Consider the following 24,427-nt stretch of genomic DNA (forward strand, 5'->3'; position numbering starts at 1 on the left):
CTTCCAGCTGGTGGCTCAATACAACCTTTTCAGTCTTGATTTAAGCACAATACATGGCCCATAATTTTTATCCTCTGGAATTTTTATCTTACTTTTTTCGGCACACAGCTTGATTCTGTGTTCGTACTGTCCCGCAGAATGGAGAACAATTTCTGTCAAGATTATTCTCCTTTTGTCTTCTGCGGGATAAAAGCAATTGTTTGTAACTGCATACTCCTTCCTCAGGTATCTAAATGTTTTCTTTGACACAAAGAAGTTGGTCTAAGCATAGGTGTAATGTTCTGTTTTCATTCCTTGTTATTCTCCATTTCTTCTGAAGTAGCCAGTTCTTTCCCCTCTCCATTTTCTGTCTCTTTTCTTCATTTTCTATTCTTAATCTAGAGTATAGCTGACAAAAAAGTTTTAGTTCTAGAATCCCTTAAAGTTTCTGTTGTAGATTTCTATACTCCCCATTTCCCAAAGTTTTCTTTCCTGTCCGTCACTCACCGATTCCACTCCAATGAACATTCCTTTTCTCTTTTGGCAGAGCTCATTTACAAATCCTATATATTCCTCTCTGTCAGTTTACCTCTTTGTCTCTTCGGTTACCGTTGTTCTTCATTCCCAGAGCTCTTTTCTGTCACATCCTTTGCTTCTAGCCTGTTACTACCTTTCCTTAAGCTATTTCTGCATTTCATTCATATTTAATGTTTCCACAGTTCTAACATAAGTATAGTCACTTCCTTAACCTCCCAGCATAAGTAATTTCTTCTGCCTGAAATACTCTCTTTTTGAAACCGCAGATTGCTTTGCTACCATATGCTTGCCCTTTTCTTGGGGATGTTTAGCAGCCAATGTACGTTTGCTTCCTTATCCTTTACCTGACATGTGAATTTATGGAAATCTTCATGTTTTCTTAGCATTCAGTACAGAAGCTAAAACACAAAAGCGTGAGGTACCACATGAAACTGTATTGCAACGAAACCCCAGTATGGAAGATAATTGCATGTTTATTAGGATGCTAGTTTTGATATTTTTTTCCTGGTCTGTTTCCAGTGTAATTGTACATGGCAATGTGGCAGATAGGAGGAAGTGACTGCTAGCACCAAACCTAATTTAATTTTCACAGATACAACCTGAAGGAAACAAAATGCTTAAATGTTAAAGCGTTTTCACTAACTCAGTAAGGATCTCTTCAGAAGAATAGATACAGACAACAAGGGACTGACCAACTAGAAACTCCAAAGGCAAAATTGTATTTTTATCCTCTCATTTATTTAGTGCCTGGTTTATCTCTGAGTAGTTTTTTTTTTTCTTCTAGAAAAAAAAAAATGCATTGAATAGTCTATTTTCAGCCCTTGAGTGCATATATGAAATCTGAACACAAAGTACAGCAAACTGAAAATACATGTAAATTTAACTTTTAGAGAAAAATGCAGATGTAGTGATAGCTTTATCATTATTATCTAACTTAAGAGGAAGTTCAGAAAATTATTTATGGGCATGTTGTATTCCTTAACAGAGTCTGATTTCATATAAAGTGTTTCTCCTTTGAGCAGAGCACAAATAACCAGCAGTTTTGTAACATTTTCCAGAACTACTGGAAAAGTTCAAGAAGCTATAAACTACAGAGAGAAGCAATAAAACAGTAATAAAGTTGTTAACATTATCTATAATTAAACAGATTAATAGTCCGCATTTTTGTATTTGTTTGGGGTTTTTTTCACCAAAGCATTTACCATTTGTTTAGGAAATTACAACTAACAGTATTACAACAAGACAGTGCTAAGATATTTTAATGACCTTAGATGTTGGTTTTTTTTTTCCTCTGTATATAAATTTTTTAAAGAATCTCGTAATTTACTTTTGGCTTTGCTTAAAATGTGTTACTGGAAATATTTTCTTTCCTTCTTTAAATCATTTGCATATGCTCCAGAAGCAGGTGCTTCAGAGAAGCCTTTAATTTTTCTGAATTGCTGTTTAGTCAAATGCATTAGTTGAGCAGAAATGGGCTATTGCATTTCCCTCAGTTGAATTATTAAAATCTTCTTTTTATGAACTTGTTAAAATTAAAAGACTTGGTTTTCAGCAGTGACACCTAACTTAGGATTCGTCTTTGGTGTTTTGCTTTTCTCTCTCCACACCAGGGAAAATGCTTTTTGCTTCTGCAGAGTGATCAAGCAAGATGCTAGGTATTCCACATCAGAATTAGCAAGAAGTTCACATTTTGTTAGGGCTGCCTTGAGTGTAAAAACACTTGCACAGATCTGGCCTTCACTAGTCATTTTCCTAAACTGTTCTGAGTCAACCCATGAACTTTTCTTATACATCAAAGCTTATTTCCAACTGGGCATTAAAATCAGCTTAAGCCATAACAGATCGTGCCTGATGTGGGACACCATCTGCACCATTTGTAGTACCTTATTGAACTTCTTTTCCATTTCTTTATCAGTAATTTAGGAATGTATGTGATATGAAATATAAGCATTTGAATTTCCCCCCTGACTTTTACAGGCTCCAAAAGTTAAAGTGTGACTATATAACTATCTAAGTGTGTATTATTGCGATGTCTGTTGCAAGTAAAAATATTTTTTTTAATCATGTAGTTCACAGCATTTCAGAAATCTTGTGAATTTATTCCACTACTTCAGACTGTTTTCTGTGTTTTTGCCATACTGGTTTTTTCCTTCCTTTCCTGACTTAGTTGCATTAGCTCAGCTACTCTTCCCTCTTTGTCATTGCTTTGATCCAATGTTTGCGCTGCAGCTGCAGAGATATCTCCAGAACACTGACGGATGCCAACACCATCTGTCCGTTCCCGCAGCCCTTACTGCTTAACCTTTAGTGCAAAACACTCTACAGAGTATATGAGCATGAAGGAATTATGTCACCAGATATCACTATGCCTAAGATCAACAGGTGACTTGAGAGCTATGGTGTAAAGACAGAAAGTGGAGACCTACTATGCGGGCTATCAGTGATCGGGGCAGTCCCTTCCGAAGGAAGGTGACTTTCGGTAACCTGCGTTCACAGTCTTGCTTGAGATACTAAATGCTATGTAATAGAGAGGTGTTATGAAACGGTTGAATCGATGAGCCAAAAAACCCAAAGAAACCTGCAGACTCATCAAGCAGTTGCTATGAGGATAAAAACAGTTTACAAAGAAGTTCATATACATAGTAAATGTGTTTCTAAGCTAAGGTAAGTGACTCACCATTTTCACAGATGGATAATTACCTTAATGGCAAAATGATATAATGATACGAGGCCATGGAGGCCACCATATCCAACCTTATCAGAATATTTTAATCTCTACCCAAAACTTTAATTGCAAATGCTTATCCTCCTCTGCTCACTGGTGCTTTTTTATAATCCATTTTATGACAATCAGTAAACACTTTTTAAAAATTAATGACGATCTCAGAGCAGGTCAGCTGGCTTTTGGCTGACCCTGAGATGACTGACAAGTGGCAGCATATGTTATATTTCTAGATCTAGCAGGAGGAGAAAGCAAACATTTAATTTCCATCATGATTTGTGAGGTCCAGATTTTTTCAGGCATTCCGTTAACAGCAAGTGTCAAATGTGTGAGCTTTAAAGATGACTTTAAAATGCTGTAACACAACTAATTTCTGTTTATATCCAGTTTATCTTTGTTTTCTGGTCTTAGCTCAGCCTCAGAATACCTTGTAAACTTCTTTACACTTCTATCTGTCTCAGCTTCCCTGTGCTTAAAACAGAATGATAGTTCTTCACTGACTGAGAGACACTTGTAAGGTTCATCATTGTTTGTCAGATGGCTTTGATGACAATTATCATCATATAGAACAATCAAAAATCATGCAAAAATTTAAAATTATGAAGCTTTTGGTTGAAGAGAGCACTTGACAAAATGGAGAATGTCCCTGCTACATGGCACTGGTGTTCTATTACTAAAACACATATTTAAGCATAAAAAGCATAGAATGCAAAAAGTTTCTAAATGATTGATTAACACTTCTGAAAATAAAAAGAGTTTTTCTTTTAACTAATGGCTGAAAATCTCTCAAACCAAAGAACTATTCACTTTAAATGTCATGGTATAAAAATTCAAACAATAAATTCAACTACAAACAAAGTTTTCAATTGAAAGTCCACATGCTTTTCTGCTGATGATGAAGAGAAACTGCTTTTTGTGTGAATAGCAGTCAATAACAATGAACTTTTGCTTGCTTTGCTCTTTGGCAGCGCAACTGTGGTTTTCTTTCATGTGTTTCACTTCTGGGTTGTGCGCTTTGGTTTTTGTTTTTGCTGTTTTTAAGGAGAGTACAAAGAGTCTTTATTTGATGGTCTGCATATAATAAACAAAGCAATACACCAAATTACCACCCCTGGCTATATAAAATGTATTTTCTTCATGTGATGGTGCAGTTTGGGACAGGAGACGACTCAGGGACCAATGACTAAAAGCATAAAATCCAAAGAATTTTAAAAGAATATTTTTTCTAGGTGCTCAGAAGACGGCTATAGAATATTTTTCTGCCACTAAGGCATATTTGAGATGTGAGAAACATTAACAATGAGGAGGGCTTTAGGTCAGGATCACTCTGCATCGTAGATGGCATTATCTGCTGATTTAGCTGAGCTGAAAACTGCTGAAAAATAATCCTTTTTGTGCCCTTGTCAGTGGCTTTGGCCTAGAGTAATAGAAAATCAGCTTTACCTGAGTCAGATAATCATTACAAAATGAATTTTGTTCTTGACTCACAGAAATAATTGGGAGAAAAACATATTTGATAGGTGTGATGAATATTATTTTAAGTTAAAGCTTACTGAGATGTATAAAATACTAAGTGCTACTGGTAATTGAGCAACTCTACGCAACTGTAAATTAGCTGCTTGAATTGAAAATAGATGATTACTGAAAGCACTTTTTCCCCCTAGAAAACTTGCTGTTCTCCTTTTCCTTAGCATTCACAAGGGGCGTTCAGTTAATCACACCGAGGTCTCTCCCTTGGCGCTGCAGTAGCTGATTACCCAGCAGGAGGGGCAGTTCCAGCAGGGTAAGTCAGAATGGTGTTGGTCCTTCCCTGGGGAGGGACATCCTGTAAAAACACCAAGGTTGAGAACTGTCATATTCACAGCAGTAGGTGCATTTTCCTTAGAAATTAATGGAGCAAGCTGGGCAAAAATGTTTTTAAACTACATCTTCCCTAGAGTAAGATGCAAATTCAAAGCTCTTTTGAAGCACTGGAATGAAAGTTGAAGATAAGACTTTTTAGTTTTTGACATTGATGATATAGGCAACACTAGTGCTACGAATATTAAATTGAAATGGAGGATAAGTGGGGCAGACGTTATTCAAGCAGCTCCCAAATGCAGTCCTAACTATTTCAGAGCTAGTTTAACTAAGGTGCTTGTAATTATGGTTGTTATTATTGCAGAACACCTGTCGTAGATTTCCTTCCTTCATTTTTTTTGGAATTGATCGACAATGCTAGATTTTTTCCTGCAAAAAGAGGATTGAAAGTAATCTTGCCAACTAGAGTCCCACCCACCAAAAGAGAGTTTGAAAATGGACTGAAGCTTTGAGATGTAGGATTTTTTTTTCAGCGGCAGTCAGTGTGCTGTTCAGCAGCAAGCAGCGACTCTAGGCTGCTTTATTGTAGGCAATGCAGCACAAAGTGATTGTGATCTGTTTACAGAAAGGTTTTACAGAAACATTGAGCACCTTGTTTGCCCTGTCCTTTTCAACAAAGGGTCTGTTTATAATACACAGTTTCTACAGATTTCTTACTCACAGAACAAGATAAAGCCTCAAAGATTGTCCCTAATAGATTATATAAGGTCTGTACAACCCGGTCACACGTTCCCTCTGCCACGTGTTTTCAGCTGCGACGGTCTTGTCCTCTTTTCTTTGCTCCAGCTCAGTGCTGCTTTTTTGTCCTTCTCATCTGATTCCTGTGTAAGCTCTTACACTGTGCCTGTTACCACTGGATTATGAGAACATGAATGGCCAGATCTGAAATCCACCTAGCCTGGCCTACTCTGTCTGTGCGGTCAATACCAGAGACCTAGACGGGAGTTGAAAAAAATGGGAAAAAAGAAGAAAAAAGAAGAGGGGAAAGAAGACAAAAAAGAAAATTTTCCATTTTCTCTATTAATTTCTTCTTAGTCTGCAGTAATATCTAGCTCGAGGTCTTCCTCATCCAGAAGTGATAGCTCTGTGTAAGAATATTCCATTAAGCTTAAAGAGTCGAATCTTCATTCCTACTTTAAGCAACAGGCTCTGCTAACCCTAACTGGCAATCCACTCCCTAAACCAGAGTTAAATGTCACTGAAAATGTGCAGAGACACAAAGCTTGTAAGATTTTATACGGTTTTCATTTATGCAGATTTTTATTGCATCTGTCCAGTAATTACTATCAAGTAAATACTATTACAAAATCAAATCCATAGTTAAACTAATGACCTTTAAAATCATTCTAGTGTACTCTGTAAGTTGTTAACTTTGATAGAATATTACCCCCAATTTCGCTTGTCACATCTGTGGAAACATTCCCATCTGTCCTTTTATTTAATGCATACATATATCTGATAAACCATAAATGAAGCCCTCAATATTAGATATCTTTTAAAAATAGCTTTTATTTCCTGTTTCTGCTTGGTATACCTAACATGTTTTCATATCCAAAAGTAAAGCATAGTCTGATATTTCTAGAAAACGAGGACAGCACATGAGATGACAGATGTGAAAGGTGACGTCAATTAGGAGTTCTGTGTCACCAAACAGTATATAAATACTGGTGTCATATCTCCGAAAGTCAAGCCACAAGGCCTGCATTGTTCTTTAATAAGACCCAGTTGTTCATGAACATATGGGAAGCTAGCTTATTAATAAAATTTTTCTTCCCTAGTCATCTTAATTCCACCAGATTGTAAATTATGCAGCCAGAACGAATTAGAGTTAACTCGCTATTTCTGGGCTCTCTGAGAGATTTGTTCTGTAAAGAAATTAACCTAGGAGCTTTCTAGCTTCTCTCTGGACATTTTCCTAGGTAAATTCATTGCATATTTCCAGCCATGTGCTTAAGGATAAATATACTTTAAAACCCAGTGTGAATTAACAGGAGATTGATATGTTGAAATAAAAAGCATCTTAGCAGGCAGGAGATCTCAAGTATCTCGTCAGCCCACTCGCACAGGGAGACAGGTCCGAGGCACAACTCGGCTGAAAATTCCCTAGGTTCTGGCCTGCTGTATTTTGCAGTGCAGAGCTAAGCCGAATTTTGCATTCTGAGATAATTTCTTTTAACACCTTCCAATTAATTCTAATTTCAATTGTAAAATAAATGTTGTATTAAAGTCTGCACACACGTTAAATATCCACATTTACACTGATTCTTACGGTAAAGGAGTGTACCCTCCCTGACAGCAATGCCCTTTAATATATTGCAGTGTTTAAATTTAGATATTTGAGGCTCCCACTAGACAACAAGTTATTAAAACATCTGCCTTTCCATAAGCCATTCTGTTCTCTGCCATTCCACATGTCCTTTTCTACTTCACCAGGCAAAATTGCCCAATCTAAATTTCAGCTCAAGTGTTTGATGGCTTTCACGCTGAGCTCAAACTGTTAGTGCTTCCCTGAGAGAATAGAATTGAAACGGGATTTAATCTAAAATAACAAAATAGAATAAAGGTTTTACATATAAATAAGTAATGCCCTGTATATTTTTATGCACACTTTTCTTTTCTGGATTTTGCATGCAGTGAAGTTAAATGTTAAAATGCATAGATAACCCAAATCTGACAGCAAAGAACATCAGTGCATGTTGCCTGTGTGCTCAATTAGTACCTATCCTAAAGTATTTTTTAATTCAAATCCATAGTAACCTACTACGAAATATATTGCACAAATAGTATTTCTGTTCCTACCTTTGTCTCAGATTGCTGGGTGCTGGTTTTCTTTTTTTTTTTTTTTAAGCAGTGGTATTTTCAAATAGCATTCCAAAGCCATTACAAGCATGCTGTCTAGTATTTTCAGTGATGATAACTGGGTTTTTATATGCTCACTGTTCATGGAAGCTTTATATTTGGAGCTAGATTTTTTTCTTAGAATGTGAACAATTCACTTTATCATAAGAAAACAAAATTATGATCTACCTGTTAGTAATAGATATTTCAATATTTAATGATGGGGTACTAAAAAAAAAATTCTGGACTTCTGCAATAAATAATTATGGGATTGATTCCCACTGCTAACTAAAATCATGTGCTTGATAAATGAAAGACAGCAGGGTCAAGCTGTTGACACTTACCTTGCCTTTTTTTCCACCTCTAGATAAATGACCATTAATCACAGCTTCTCCGATAACAAAGGTTTTAGTTCTGTTGTCACCCTTGTAACAATGAAGGCTTACCACATACTGGGGAGCAGCAAGACCAGCAGGTTGAGGGAAGTGATTATTCCTCTGTATTCAGGACTTGTGTCCAGTTCTGTTCCGGAGCTGCAAGAAAGAATAACAAACTGAGTATGATGTACAAAGGGCAGCTGAGGAAACCGAGTTTCTTCAGCTTGCAGAACAGAAGGCTAAGAGAGGATGTGATGACTGTTTTCAGCTATATCATGGTGGAGAACATGGAGATGCATCTGAGAGGTGCAAAGTAAAAGGACGAGAGGTAATGGTCAGCAGCAAAGGAAGTTCCAACTGAGGTAAATATTTTTTTTCACCAGGCAGGAGGGGCTAAGCTGTGGAACAGGGTGCCTCAGATATTCAAAACTGGACTGGACAATGCCCTGGGAAACACGTTAAAACTTTGGAGTAGGGGATTGGGCTAGATGACTTCTAGAGACCCCTTCTAACCTAAACTATTCTGAGATTCTGTTCTGTGATTCATCCCACAAATAAATTGCTAATAAAAGTCTTTTAACCCCAAAATTTTCACTGCAGGATTCACACCATTAGGAATGTCCTCAGTTATTGATTCCATTTTTAAACTCCACCATTGTGTTCTGCAATCTATGTAATGTAAACAATTTATCTTCATGGTATTTAGGCTGTACAGTTCTAACTGTATGATTTGACATCCAGGTGTCATGGATGTCATACAGAAATAAAAATGCAAACCTCAAGCGTTCCACAAGGCATTCATTTTTCCAGGTATTAAATATGAGCATACTTTTAGGAGACTAAATGTTTACCTGTGCCCCATATGACCTGATGACCTATATAGGTCTAAACCATTGACTGCTGAACTTATCACAATCATGTGCTTCCCATGTGGAATTGCCAACCTTCCATTTGACTGGATGGATTACAGATCTGAACACTGGAATTCCAAACAGTTATGACCTTAGGAGGAATAACAAAAATAAAGCTTTCAATTTAATTTCATTTTTGCATAAGACAGGATAAAATCATGAATTCTTTACCATGCAAAGTGGCAGAGCATTTTCACAAGAGACTGAGACTTGTTAACAATCTGATTGTGAGCTGCCATTAAACTTTAAACTGTGCAAGATTAAAATTCAAATCTTTGCTAAAATTTGCTGCCTGAAAGAAGTCTCCCATTTCACCAGAGGACTCTTTTCAAAATCTTTTCTTTTGCATTAAAACACTGGTCAGTTTTCAGAGTACGAGCCTATAGCATGGCCATTTCATTAGTTGTTAGCTAATCAGACTGTTTAACCATACTTTTTTCATGGAAAACAAATTTTACAGAATGCAACTAAATAATCTCAAACAGAACAACTATGCCGCAGAAATTTCATTAACTTCCTAACTTCACCTAGATTGCAGAACTGGAAATGTGAAGTTGTTTGCAGTTTAGAGAGTGAAATCCAAGCCATGCCATCTGTTACTTCTGCGAATCTGCACAGGTAGCCATTTATTTCATCAGTCATTAATATTTCCCGCTCGCCTTTGCTCAAGCAGAGTCCCGTGAGAAGCAAAGGTTCTCCTAGCCTTCAGGAGGAAGCACGGTGTGCTTTACAGTCTGGGAGCCAGAGCAGCAGAATCTCAACAGGGATTATTATCTCCTGTCCATGAGGGTACGGCATGAGGGTGGAAATGTCTTATGAAAAGGGCCCCTTATGAGACATGAAGGACAGTTACAAAACTACTCCTCCTTCATTCTACCATATTTCCTACATTTAGCAATACACCGTACTTGCTGTAGGTGGTATAAACATACCACATTTTCTAATCTGAAAAGTGTCATGAGTCATTTTTTTGTATCTGCTTCATGGCTTTTGCCCAGGCGTCCCACTTGTGCAAATCTTCAGACTTCAGTGAAACATCATTTCCTTTGCAGTCAGTAATTTAACATTCCGGAGGGCTGGTAAGATGAGCACTTCAGCAAATGGGTTGGTTTTCCTAATGTGAAATGTCTACACAGGGCAAATGTAGTAAAATTGCTCACTACCTTTGGTTACCATGTTCAACTGATAAAGCTGAGCTGAAGTATTATTACCTTTCCTGATGACATGAAGTCATTAAAACACTTCTTTGTGGTTTGAGATATGATTTTAACACTCGCAGGAAATACGAGTTTTCAAAAGTGTGGTGCTGTCAGCTTGTATGTTATCAGACGCACAGCATGTGCCTGCAAACTACATTGGCACTGTTTAACTTTGTGAGGTATGAACAGATCGAAGACCCCATAAAATGTGTTCTGAAAAAAGAAACAAAACCATAACTGTAGTAAAGAATCAGATGGCATAATTGTATTTCTAGTAGAAATGAGAATAATGGCTATTACGTTTGAAGGATTATTATTTACCCCGTCCTTCTTTTCTAGTTTTGAGTTTACATTCTGCATTTGTCAAGCACAAAATCACAAAAATTATCATTTGTTTCCTTAATTTATGTCCCTTCTGAGCCTTCACGATGATATTAAATGTATTTTTTGTACTTTTCAAACAACTTTTATTATTTTGCTGAGTTAACTGTATTAATGAAGAATACAGTGTAAATAATTAGGTATTGTTTTCATGAACTTTTAAAGGACATCTTAAGGCTATTAATATCATTTTTAGTACTGTATATTGAAATAACATAGGCAAGAGAGTAGAAAGCTCATAATAATTGTACGCGTGACCCTCAATATAGGCTTTTTTGATTTTTTCTTTTCTGTGTAACCTAGCATATTGCCCATTTCCCCAGTTTTATTAATATCCTGTGGATACAGTTCTTGTCTGATGCTGAATGAAAGTCCACAAACTCCCAATTATTTTCAATTTTACACTTGTTTGATTAGAGTGCTATTGTCTGTAATTTTTACACTTTTTTTGAATCTTCAAAGTGCATGATTCATGCCTTGAAAACGGGTTGTTTTGTGTTTCGCAGCACTGGGTTTTTTTTCATCCCTGCCAGTTATAACCTGATAACCTGATTTCATACTGTGCTTTAGCACAACAATACAGTCATCAAACTAAAGCAACACAGTAAGTGGGCACATTAGCCATCATTTTACTTGATCACTTGGGAGAGATTAAATTTATTCATTTTCAGAACAGATAATGAAATATTTAAAACATGTTAGAGTAAACGGTGGCAGCATTTTGAAGTTCTGACATGCTCTTTGCCAAAGCAGGATACTATCTACTACACATGTAAGACTGTTGTGCAGATGTTTGGGAAATGTCTGCCGGTTTTTTTTCTTAGGCTTATTTGCATTTAGTTTATCTAACGTGAAATTCATTCAATTTTATTGAACTGTAATTCTGGTAATTTACAATATTTACATGCTGTGGTTAGATTGAAATCAGTTCTTAATTCAAATTCAATCTAAATTTACAGCATAGTAATTAGGGCTTTGTAACTGACACTAGGGGCCTATTGATTTAATGAAAAACTTAACCTTACAGTAAGTGTTTAATTAGTTGCTGCAGTAGATTCTGCGCTGTCCTAAATCGCGGACTTTAGAGAATTAGGTACTAATTTAAATTACATTACTATATAAAGATCAGAACTATTTTTTAAAAGAGCATGTAGCCCTACAGATGAATTAATTTCTCAGTCTTTGAAAAGGATAACAGAAAAAGGCAGCAATGAAAGCAATTACCTACCCTGCCTGCATTCAGGTAAAGCAATGGTAGGTATCCTAGAAATGACTACCTACCTTGGTAATATACTGATTTAAAGAGTTAAAAAAAAAAAATAGTCAGTGAGATTTTCTTCATGGAAATTTTCACCAGGAGATAAAATTTGAAATAATATATATGACTATATATTGAAGGTGTCCTCCTGAAGCTGAGATAAAGAAAAAATCTGACTATAAAACCCAACATGTTTCTATTCATAACTGAACAGATATGTGACAGAAAATGAATGTAAACATTCATTTTATACTCAGAAAATGATATTTTCATTTACAAAATACTCAAATATGGTAAGCAGATATTGCATTTCTAGGGTTCCGTAAAATATCTCTATCTAGATCAATCCCACAAGTTTGCAGATTTAGAAAGAATGAATTCCCAGTAACAGCAGGTGTTTCTTTCTTCTTATTTCTCCACCTTTTGTTGTCATGGCTTGGTACATCATGGACACAAAGTCACAGGCTGTAAGGAACTCTGTTGTTCTTCAGATCTGCGATTAGCATTTTGGCTTGATGTACAGCCGTTGGAACAAATTACAGTTCATCAGCACCATGTCAGTGCACACTTATCTCAAAGCCCTTGCTAGTAAGTTTACCCCTCTTTCACAGGTTAATAAACCATCCTGGAGCAGTGGCATTATAGCTTTTTGCCTTGCTACCCATGTGTATGCCCCTGGCCCCTAGTAAACATAAAGTATTTTGTAGTAGGTACTCCTAATACATAAATTTTTAGTGAGCCGTAAATTTTATATCCCTAGAGGATCATCTAGAAGGTCATCATGGATTTCAGTAATTATGATTCTACTTTATATTTGCCTAATCAGCCTGAATTCATCACCTGTGAGCACCCTGCACTTGAGTAATCCTGCTTGTTCATTCATCTCCCTTCTCAGTTCCTGTGACCAAAGGACGGCTGTGTCTGCTGGTACTGCAGGCTCTGTCCAAGAACCGTGCATTCAGGGGACTGGGGAGGCGTAGGTGGAAAGAGAGAATGTCAGGTGAAGGTAACTGAAGATCAGGAGCTAGCCTAAACCCTGTCCATTCCCCTCCTATTTTCTGTGTATGCAGTGAAATAGAATCAGGACCTAGCTCCATCAGTGGCCATGCTATGGCAGCTGTTGTGGCAGGTAAAGAAAACTATAATGGTTGGCAAAATTGTATGTTTTCTGGGACAAAAAAAGAAAAGAGAGTAGGAAGGTAATCTGAGAGATGTATCGCTACAGAAATTTACACTTTTTTCTAAAACATGGTAACAAGACAATAATCAAATAAAACAAGTAATTTTTCCAAAGTAGTGGTCTGAAGTCTGCTTTATAATAATTAAGCAAAGCAAGATAAATGTAGCTATAACTTACTATGCACAGCACAGCCATGAACTGGTCTACAGGTATGATACTGTGGCACAGAGAGATAATTTTTTTTTCCAGTTTCACAGGCAGTCTGAAGCAATCTGAAGCACCTAACTCCTCTAACTGATTTCATGGAATGTAAAATAATAGAAGCAGGGAGGCTGGCAATCAGAGAGTAAAATACTTATTTTTGTTCTGTTCCAGGAACTACACTTCTCTGTGATATGACGTTTTAACAGTTCTGTTTGGACAACATCTCTGCTGAGCTGTCATTGTGCTGAGCAAGGCCTGGTATGAAATTTAATCTCAAGATATTTATGAAAAACATACTTCTTATAAAATTCAACAAAACTCCATGTATTTTATTAAAACTTTAAAATATTTTACTGAATTTCAAAGATATTGTTTTTTTCAAAAGTAACAGAATGTTCTTTTTGGTGTCTGACCTGCGGTTTTTTCAACCTAGTAGCCTGGTCATGGCTTTTGAGGTCATTCCATGTTCCTAAGTTTGGACATAGCAATATTCCTCTGTCAGATTTTTACACAAAAGCTGTGGAGCTCAGGAATCTGCTGAAACACAGTTAGGGTATTTTGTCTATTTTGTCTGTTCTATTAAGGAGGGGGGAAAAGTTTATTTTATCATTGCCTTTTTTGCCTGCTGATGAAGAAAGATGTAAGTAGAACATAGATATAAGAGAACAACTACTGACCTATATCACTATTTATTGTAAAAATAAATAATACCTAATCATACTTTATTCGTTTAATCTGCAAGTAGTTGTCGAAAGACAAGAAAACTATTGACTTTCCTGTAATTTTGCCTTTCCTTGTCAAGTAAAGCAAGAATAGAAACTTCATGTTTTGGTCCCGGTCTTGGTCCTTAAAGGCTAAGCCACACTGCTTCTCTTGATCTTTGTCATTTTATGAAGAAGTCTGCACAGTGTCACACCGAACACTTTCTATATTCAGAAGTGATAAATGGCTTCTGCCTGAATTAACATTACAACAGAGTGACACACATCACCATCAAAAACAGTTCTCAAAGCTAGAAGTCAATGTTCATCTTACTGGGCAGGTCAAAATCACAACTGTAACAAGCAGATCAGTTTCCAGTCTTCCTATTGCAAGGAAAAGGTCATTTTTTTTTTTCAAAGAAAAGAAAATTAATACAGCACCTGAAGAATTTTAACCCATCTCAAGCAGAGTACTGTTCTACATGTGAAAGAAGTGAAGACAGGGAAGGGAATGGAGGCACTGTGTCTAATCAGGCACACAAAACTGAAAGATGTAATAGAGATGAAGCAGCCCTGGAAAAGCCTGAGTAATGTGGTGAGCGTTTAAGAATTATGTACACGGAGACTAACGTCAGAAAAGTCACCAATTCCATCTTTAAAGATACTGTATCTCAGCCGTGTTTTCCCGAAAGTAGTCCCCTGCAATATATTTTTTCTAGAAAAGGGAGACTTAGGGAGAAGACGTTTAAAGAATCCCAGAACCACCCTCCACCTACACCGCTTTTGCCAACGGTTACTAGTTCTGATGAGTCAGCACAGCTTATCAGCAAAAGCTGCTTCATTAGTCAGCGCGATAAGCATGATTCCAGCATGGAAAGTTGCCATATTTGTTACTCTATTGTTCTTTTACCCTTTAGTAAGTTAAAACATAATGAAAATATTGTGTAATATTGTGGGTGATGCCTAGCAGTTTGCAGCAGTAGAGTCAGCCCATTCAACCTTTTTTGGGTTTCCAGCATAGAAGTGCCAATTTAGAAGCCACGTTACCAATATTGCCATAGCCTGATCTGAGGAATATTCCCAAGAAAAGTGAGTTAACTGGAGGATTTCTGTGTCTCAATGATCCTTAGCTTCTGGAATACGCTTTTTTTAGGAAACACTGGCAGTTGAAGATAACTTTCATTTACAACAAGGTGCTCAAAATTTTGCTGAATTTTGGCAGATGACCAAAGTGATAGTCTGGGTTTCAGGACAAGAGAGAGCAGAGGTTGTTTAAAGGCATTTTTTGTTTCTTCAGTCTCCAGGTTGACTGATATGGAGAATACAGCCACGTTTGTCGGGGTGCACAGTGAACTCTTTCGGAAACATAAGATTGTTCCTTCTTTATGAAATGGATAAAGAGAGACACAAAGAATAAAATTAAATATGTGGTTCTCATGTTGTCAATATATTTCAACTTATACACTCAATCTGTAATTATTTTTTTGTCTCTGTATATCAGACAAAAAAAAAGGTTATTTGAACCAGCATAAGAAACGTTTGTGATTTCCCAGCTCAGAAAAAGCCAGATTCATGCCATGACTCTCCATGACTTTCCACAATTCATGCCACGACAACACGCTCTGTGGTTTTGAAAGGTTAATCGCAGCCCAATACAGGTTGAAAGGAAGGGAAAAGTGATGTTATGTGACATTTAAGGGTTGTGTTGTCCTGCTTTCTCTCAGACTTCAGGGCTTAGAACTGCCCATTTTTTTCATATAAAACCAATCTGTACTGAAACAGAAATAATTTTTAATAGAAATTGAAAATTACTTAGAAACTAGAAAAACAACTTATTCTTCCTGAAAAAAATAGCCCTGTTTCTTCTGGGATACTTCCAAACATGTAATGCACAATTTAAAAAAAAAAAAACACAGCAAGGAAAAGGAAGGCACTCCAGTTTACTGCATTTTTTCCTCTGTGGTCTGATCATCAGGTTGCTCACTCACATTTTGGAAAAATTATTTAATTTGCTTCTCTTCCAGCTCAGGAGAGGTCTGAATCTACTCAGTCCAGATGAATACTCAGACTCCAGAATTTGCTGGTGTCAGTCGCTCTTGACCTTCACCTGTTGCTTTTGTTCCTGCAGCTGAGTGAAGGTAGACTGACTGCTGATGAGTGCCCTAGCTACTGGCTTGACTGTGTCATGGAATGTATGCACCTGCTCTATATTAAAATTAAAATAAATTTAAATATATAATGCAACTTAATAAGCAAAATCAAAGAACCTCGTCCCAAACCTATTGTAAAGTTTCAAGCTAGGTATAAGCAGCCACCAAAGCTATACTGAAGTCTGATGATGAGACAGTGTGATTTATGCCATTCATATATTATTGGTGTACCAGGAGAATTTCCTTGGTATTATCCAGCTTATTTACAAACCCTAGATCCTGTAGAGACAGGAAAGAACCGGAAAAATCGGCTCTTTTTAGACACTGGTGAGTTACAATTTCCAAAGCTTTTAGATCGTCAGGAACCTGAGATGCCAGCACTGTTCACTTCAGCTTGCATTTGAGCTAAATTTTAATAAATTTCAATCTGATTCTATCTGAAACTCTTCATAGAATGGAAGTATGCAAATTTAAAATCGGAGTTTTCTTTTTTAAAAAAAAAAATTGTGTTGTTCTTCTGTTTTGAATTTTTCTAATGGGATAACCTGCAGTAACCTGCATGTTCTAGCCTTTGAAAATGTACAGGCTTATTACACAAGGTTTGCGGAATTTTGTTTGTTGTGACTTAGAATCTTCCTACTGTTTGTGAAGCAAAGTGCCCTTGAAGTCATAATATTGTTGGCATTCTCAAGAACAATGCTGTGTGACTGGAGAAAGGATTTTTTGCTTTATAAATGGATCATTTTGTTGTCATGAAATATCATTACAGTAACAAAAATTGTAATAAAACTAACATGCCCTTCTGCTACTGCCAGTCTTTCCCACAAAAGTACACATCACTGTGATAGGAGAATGAAAGCAAATGTGGTGTGATAGGTTAAAAGAACATGGATGTGTAATTCCTGGCTTGTGATAGTTTTCACCTATAATTAGGCAATTCTTGTTCTTTACTAATACAAGATTTTTCCACTTGTATTTGCATGCGGCAAGTCAAAGAGAGTATAACAGTTTCTCTATCTTAAAATATAATAGATGCTTTCCAACCTTACATTAAGTTAAATAGTGCAAATCTCTCTACAAGATCATGGGATTTCTGCTTCAGTGGCACCAGAAATAAATGTGATCAAATGATAGGGGTGTTTTACCCTCCATTTTTAAATTTGTGCCACTTCTACCCAAGGCAGAATCAGCGTCTTGGAAGTTCAGTTCCCGTAATGGCAAAAAAGCTAGAAATATTGAGGAGCAGCTCACTGTGTAGTTTATGCTAATAGTTCGATGCTTTTGAACATCTTTTGCATCTTCCATAAATTCCCACCAGATATATATGCATATATGTGTATATATATTTATATATTGACATACATTTCCAGTACCCTTGGTCTTATAGTGACCTAATGGCTAAAAAGACATCATAGTATTTAAAATTTAATGAAGAATTTTGGTTCACACAGTGAAATCCTAAGAACTTATTTTTACAATGAAACATTGCATAAACCAGTCCCGAGACAGTACTAAAAAACATTCCAGATAGGCTTTTAATAAAGATGGTGTAAAAACAATTAGTGATTGATTATTGTCTACTGTCTTTATGTCAAACATCCAAGCTCCGTGCAAATGGATTTTTTCTTGCTCTTTCGTCAAATTTTCTTCAGTTGTGTAATACCTTCTTGTTACCATAATGCAGGGGATGGAGAGGGTGGAAATAATATGTAATAGTTTTTACAAACTTTAGACAGTTTACCTGATTCTCAACTTTATCTCACCTGTTTTGCCTAAGGTGAAGCTGGTAGAACTTTCTGAAAACAACAGGATCTCTTCAGTAGTCATGAAAGATATTTGTCTCACTTGAATTTCTGAAGTCTGCTTTAAGCTACAAGTCACAATAGTCACTGTTCAAGACTGTAATCCTCCTATTTGCAAATTATTGAAAGAAGCATGCTGTAATATTAAAAAATGGAAATATTCCTCCTGCCACAGTTATTAAGGAAAGAAAAAACAGTATCCAAGTAAAATAATTATAAGGAGTTAATAACAGGTCTAACATCTTAACGTGATCTTTTCTGAAATTATTACTTTATTAAAGGGCCAACTGTAACTACTTCACCTGTAGAAAGGGAACCATATTTTGAAGAGCAGAACAAGTAGGTCACTAAATTATGCAACATTTACAGATTCTAAGGTTATATACTAATGCACCTCGCACATTTGTTTCCATAAGAAAAGCTACTCCGACTTGAGGTCAGCTCCAGTCTGAAAACCAGTTTCACTACGAGCAGCTGAGGAGATACACACACGCTGTGGTTCTCTGGAGGCCAAGGAGCTGCGAGGGTCTCCTGCCCGCCTGGCTGGCCATCCACACTGTGTAGGGCTCCTGACCCACGCTGGCAGGAAATGCAACAGCATTACCAGTGCACAAGAGAACAACTTTTCTTTTACTCCTACCTGTTGTTTGTCTGCTGTCCCGGCTTGCCGGCAAAGCAAGCTCTGTGCCTTTGTCTGGTATTTGGGAAGAGGAATTGCAAAGTGCAATAGGAGGAGAAGAACAAGTTGCTTGTAAGGAGGAAGGTGAGAAGGAAGATGTAGAAATCAGTACAGGATTACAGCAAAGGAGAGAGCGAGGGTATTGCAACATTAAGACAGGCACTGGATGACTCAGTGTGGGTAACTGAGAAAGCCTGAATATTGCAGACTAGTGACAACTATTTTGTGAAAATTGCCCCGTTTGACAATACTGAAATTCTGTCTTCATGGAAACTCCTTTTTGAAGAGGGAATAGACTGTTTTCATCATTACTTTGGAAATGTTCCCTCTCCATTTGTGTTCTAATTGCGTCTAGTAGTTGTTTGTACTGCCAAGATATTGCACTGTTCAGATTGACATGAATCTGCGAAGAAATAAGGAGCTGTTCATTTGGTCTTCAATGGGAGGAAACTTTGACAGCACTGTGTGCTGTACTTCATTATATAAAATCTGTGGGCTCTTTTTACTATTTATACTAGTTTTATGCTCTGTCAGTGTCTCTGAAAACTTTTAAATACTGAAGTATTTCCACAGACATGCAGTGTAACTCTAAGAAAGTAATTTTTATCTCATAGTGCCTTGGTCTTTTGTCTGTTAGATAGGGATATTTCCAATTGCTTCTTGCCATTTATTCTTCCTGTTTTCTGTATTCGGGTTTGGATTTTTAGCTCTTTGGGATAGAAACAGAAAAGTGCAATACACATAAAGTGGAGCCCTTTGTATTGTTGATATAGCTGGATGTCAACACGGTGCAAATATGTAATAACTCTTAGGCAATTTGTGACTATATAAAATCTTTCCAGGGTTCAAAGTATATGTTGTTTTCTGGGTTTAACTGAGAAGAGATGAGGAGCAAACAGTGGACCTAATGTTGAAAATACCTTGGTTTTTTTATTGCATCTGTGCTGATTTGGATCTCTGCATGCTATGCTGTCTGTACACCTAAAATGGTTATTTTATGGTTCAGGTTAAGGTGCAGCAAAAATTTCATGAGCATAATCATACTTGAAAAATGTTTTCTATGCATGGCAGAATTCTCCTAATAGCTGAGCCAGGAAGATTTCTGCCACTGAAGAATCCAATTTCTTCATCCACCTTTCTCCAAAGATATCAAAGCCAGTATCTTTTTCATGTAGAATACTTTGTGCACTCCTAGAGGTATGCAATTCTTCAAACCTCAGAGGTTTGTGATAAACATTCAGATAACAATAAGCTTGCTAAATTCATTTTATAATCTTATTAATCAGTAACCATCTTTCCATCTCAGTTTGGAGAATGGCTGAGTGTATCACCATGCTGCGTTGCTTAAATATTATTATCATGTTTGCTTGATTTCTTGATGCAAATAACAGTCAATATCTGTGAGGTTTTATAATTTGTACAGATTTCATGTTTTGGGAAGTTTGTATTTTGATCACTCAAGATTCTGAGAAGTCAGGATATTTTTTTCATGTACATTCTTTCAATTATGAATTAAGAAATAGTAGAAAGTTTTGTAGAAATCCTTCCAGTAAACAATGTTTATCCATCTTATGCACAAAATGAGTCAAAAATCCTCTAAATCGCAACTTTATTTATTACACAGCTCTTACTCATTTTCAGAGTGCTGTAAATCCTGTGTGTTGAAGATGTGCATCTGTAGCATATATTATGCCTGGAGCATGCTTCTGCTCCTTCCCAAACCCTTTTCACATCTACATTGTAGAAATATTATCCTGTCACTCAGGCAAGAAGTTTAAGCAAACTCATTAGCACACCAAATTTACGCCTGCACCAACATTTGTCATCTGTTTGCAATGTAGGCGAGTCCAAGCCATCTGCGCACTGTAACAAGGATGTCCCATCTACCCTGGCAGTGAGATTGCAAAGCCAGTTCCAGACAGGCAAGAAAGGACACTGCTACAAAGGAAATGTGGATTTACAGCAGTGGTGAGGACACACCAAACAGGTGTACACATATCCTATATTCTGGCCATGTAGAAGCTAGTTGGGAAGCAGTGTGAAAACACTTGCAGGATTAGGGATTTTAGTCCCCAGTCCACCCAGTTGGCACAGCATGGTTTATGCAGAGATAATGAGTCCTTCCGATTCCTCTGTATGCCAGACTGTTTTCTTAGCTTTTTCCTCCCCCTCCAAGAACTAATGAGACAATTTTCCTTCTTCATACCTGGTCCTAGAACAATCCTAACTAGTTAGAAAAGCAACCAACCACACAGAAGGTCCTGTCCAGCTCCAGTGATGGGCTAAAGCATTCTTGGTCTGTACAGTCTTCAGATGATTCAGCTGCTAAATTCTTAGCAAGTCTCTAGTGACCTTACGGAAATTGAAATTCCCAGAGACTAGTAACATGTCCGAATCTGAGCAGCTTTCGAAGGGTCAATGACAAAAATTCAGTGGCACAACCCTTAAGATATCAGTTGCCTACTTCAGAGGAAGGAAGGTGTCTGACAGACCTAGTTACATGTATTTCTGCTTAATGATGATGTGAAACAAGGCTGTCTATTTTGTGGGGATTTTTGGGGAAAGATCTTTAACACTGGGAAAGTGCGAGCTTGTTAAAATGTTAGGTCCTTTCCTCAAAAGTCATTAACAAAATGATGACTGAAAATTTTGAACTAAAGAGGACCAGAACTCAGTCATTGCTCAAATAAGGTAATGCCAAATAGAATAACATATAGTTAGACCTCAAGACATGTTCTTTACCTCCAGGATATTAATGACAAGTGATGAAGAGTCGGCAATCATGCATTTCCATTTACAGTATGTTCATCATTCTGAATGTGTTAAAGAAAGTGAGGGAAGGCAAATACTTATTAACTTTAATCGGTACTGCATGGCCAGACACTCTTGATTTGCGGTTCTGATTGATGTGTCTATCTCCATTCTTAAAATAGTTTTATTCATTGGACCTTCCCTGGCAATCAAATCTCAGAAAAGTCTTGCATGTCAGCAGCAAGAGTCTGGTAGACACTATTTCTGTGAAGTAATTGCAAGATTATTTCCATTTTTTACAATATTCTGCATCCCATGAGTTACTCAGTACCACAAAAATGGTGTCCTGTGTTATGTACATTTAAATAATGTTCTCTAGCTTTCACTCAAAATTCAAAAGAACAATTAGAAACTTATTAAGGGAAACATTAGATGAAAATGTAAGAAGTGCATTTTAAGTGTACTGCCCAGCAGATAGTGATATTGAAATAACAAATTAAATCATTGCAACCTCTTCGCTGTTTAATTATTTTTCAACCCAAGTAGGGATGCTTGAAATGGTTTCATATGTCACAGTTCTCAAAACTGACTAATTTGGGGTACCTTAATTTTGATGCTTAAGACACAAGACAGTCTGGAATTGGAAAAAGTATTAATCTCACATCCCTGGAAAATCAATGCAAGCCCTCTGAGACAACCAAAAATTAGTGGCACCAAAACTTTTTAGGTATTCTTCAGTAAGTACATATCTGTTCTATGTGCTTTGATTTAGTTTGCCTGTACGTTAATACAAGAATAGTATTTACATATTGTTGTTGATGTTGCCTTTAAGAGTAATTACATCTAGGGCATTCTAAATACACATTTTTATTGTTTTGTGTGTTATTTTCAAGAAGGACTACCCCATTTCCCAGAAGTGTGATGCCAGACACCGTAGTCCTATATTCTAATTTAATGACATGACTAGAAAGATCACTGGATATGCTATACACAGGCCATAAGAAGCGTTCAAAGTTCATGTTAGGAAATGGCTTGATATCAGGGACTCTTCTGGCCTATCTGAGATTCCCTTAATTTCCTGGGAAACAAGAACATCTGAAGATTGTTGCTGCAGAGATAGGGAAATAAGTCAGGAAGTTTATAAATTATAACAATAACACTGTTTTATACGCATTCAGGATTGTCCAGGGTGGAGTATTTTATCTAGGACAAGCTTCTGAGTTGGAATTGTTGCACCACCCATGTATTAAATCTTGTCAGATTAACTGCTTGCATGTGACATAGAGGAATTTCTCAGCACCCCACAGTTCTTGGGAGGAGTGTTTATATGTAAGTGAAGGAGACAATTTCCATTGGCACAAATACAGACATTTTCCATCTGCACAGCTGTAGTCACTAAGTGAAGGAAGAGCAAGGATAGATATAGCCAATTCCTGCTGTAAAACTGAACTGCGTAAGATGACAACCAACAGCCGCAGTCCTTTTCATATAAGCCAAAGAAATTCAGAAGGAATTTGTGGAGAACAGTAAACTGAAAATATTCATAGAATCATAGAATCATAGAAAGTTTTGGGTCGGAAGGAACCCCTAGAGGTGATCTAGTCCAACCCCCCTGCAGCGAGCAGGGACACCACTAACTAGATCAGGTTGCTCAGAGCCCTGTCCAACCTGGTCTTGAATGTTTCCAGGGATGGGGCCTCCACTACTAGGAGGTTACTGAAGTTGCGTGGTGTTCAGAGTTTATTGCCTTAGAACAAGGTACAAGGAACGACCTTCAGTAACCATATGATCCCTGGGTCATTTGCATATGTTAGATTGACATTCGTAGTAATAGTAATTATTATAAGAGCTTGTGCTTGCATATGCCATGTATAAACTGTGCTGGGGAAAAGACCCTTAACAAAAAGTATGGTAGGCTAAAAAAAAGAAGTGAGAGAGAAACTATTTCAAGACATCAATTAACACTGATTTGCACTGGAATGCTATTGAAAGCACATGCAATATTCACATGCCAAATGAATTCATTAAAGACCAGTGTGATTACAGTGAATGTCAAATGAATTAATAACAATGGGACCTTCAAGTGTTACCATTAATTTCACAGTGTGTTGCTGTTTTATACTTATGGGCTCTGAAGCTAAATGACACTCTACAGTTGCCCTAGTAGATTAATTGTGCATTAATAATCTATGGGTGGGCCAGCAGTCTGGTGGGCACTTACATTTCATTGATGCTTGGATACTGAAGATCATCTTCATTTCCAGTTTTCAGTCAGGAAAGTCATTTTAGTTTTAAAATAGGCTCTCACCATTTCTTCTATATTTGATCTGAGTTCTTAAAGGAGTGTTAAGTTTTTCTATTCTAGGTCCACATTCAAAGTTGAGCATGATTAAAGAAATAAAACCTTCTTAGTTTTTTCTGTATTTTGCTCTCTATCTGGGAAATATACCAGTGGTATCTGCATGCTAGTAGACATCCTGGTCTGTTCAGGGCGTTTATTTTGCTGCCTAGTATTTAAGAAATTATCTCTGCAGGTCTGACTGCTTCAGTTTTCCATATGGTTTTTGTTACAGTGTTTAGATCTGTTAACTTTATACGCCTACCGTTGTTGGAAATGTATGCTTTCATTCAGAGCTCAGAAAGTGCATACCAGTTTATTTACCCAATATTTTTATATGCCCTGCCTTGAGGTGAATAGAGCTCAACTTAAGTGAGAGGTAAAAAAGAGGAACCTTTTTTCACAGATTATTAACCAATAAGTTGCATGGTTTTATTCCCAAGTATTGCACTTTTGTTAAAAATACCATATAGCACATGCACATATATAAATGAGTTCATATCATTAGGCCTTCATATCATGAAAGAAAACTTTAAGTGACAAATTATTCTTTCTTTTTG

At 36.9% G+C, this 24,427-nt stretch overlaps 1 protein-coding gene across 17 annotated transcripts in view; it reads left to right on the plus strand.

Moving 5' to 3' along the window:
• The window catches only part of TENM3 (teneurin transmembrane protein 3), a 1,446,905-nt gene that overhangs the window by 678,390 nt on the left and 744,088 nt on the right, over positions 1 to 24,427 (plus strand). For 16 of the 17 annotated variants that reach the window (XM_075421787.1, XM_075421794.1, XM_075421795.1 and 13 more), the window contains exon 6: positions 13,618 to 13,704. The exons of the other annotated variant lie outside the window; for it this stretch is intronic. The gene's annotated coding sequence lies outside the window, so the exon portion shown is untranslated. The remainder of the gene's footprint in view (positions 1 to 13,617; positions 13,705 to 24,427) is intronic. 17 annotated transcript variants of the gene reach the window in all.

The sequence above is a fragment of the Opisthocomus hoazin genome, chromosome 5 (assembly GCF_030867145.1).
Source record: "Opisthocomus hoazin isolate bOpiHoa1 chromosome 5, bOpiHoa1.hap1, whole genome shotgun sequence".
Lineage (NCBI taxonomy): Eukaryota > Metazoa > Chordata > Aves > Opisthocomiformes > Opisthocomidae > Opisthocomus > Opisthocomus hoazin.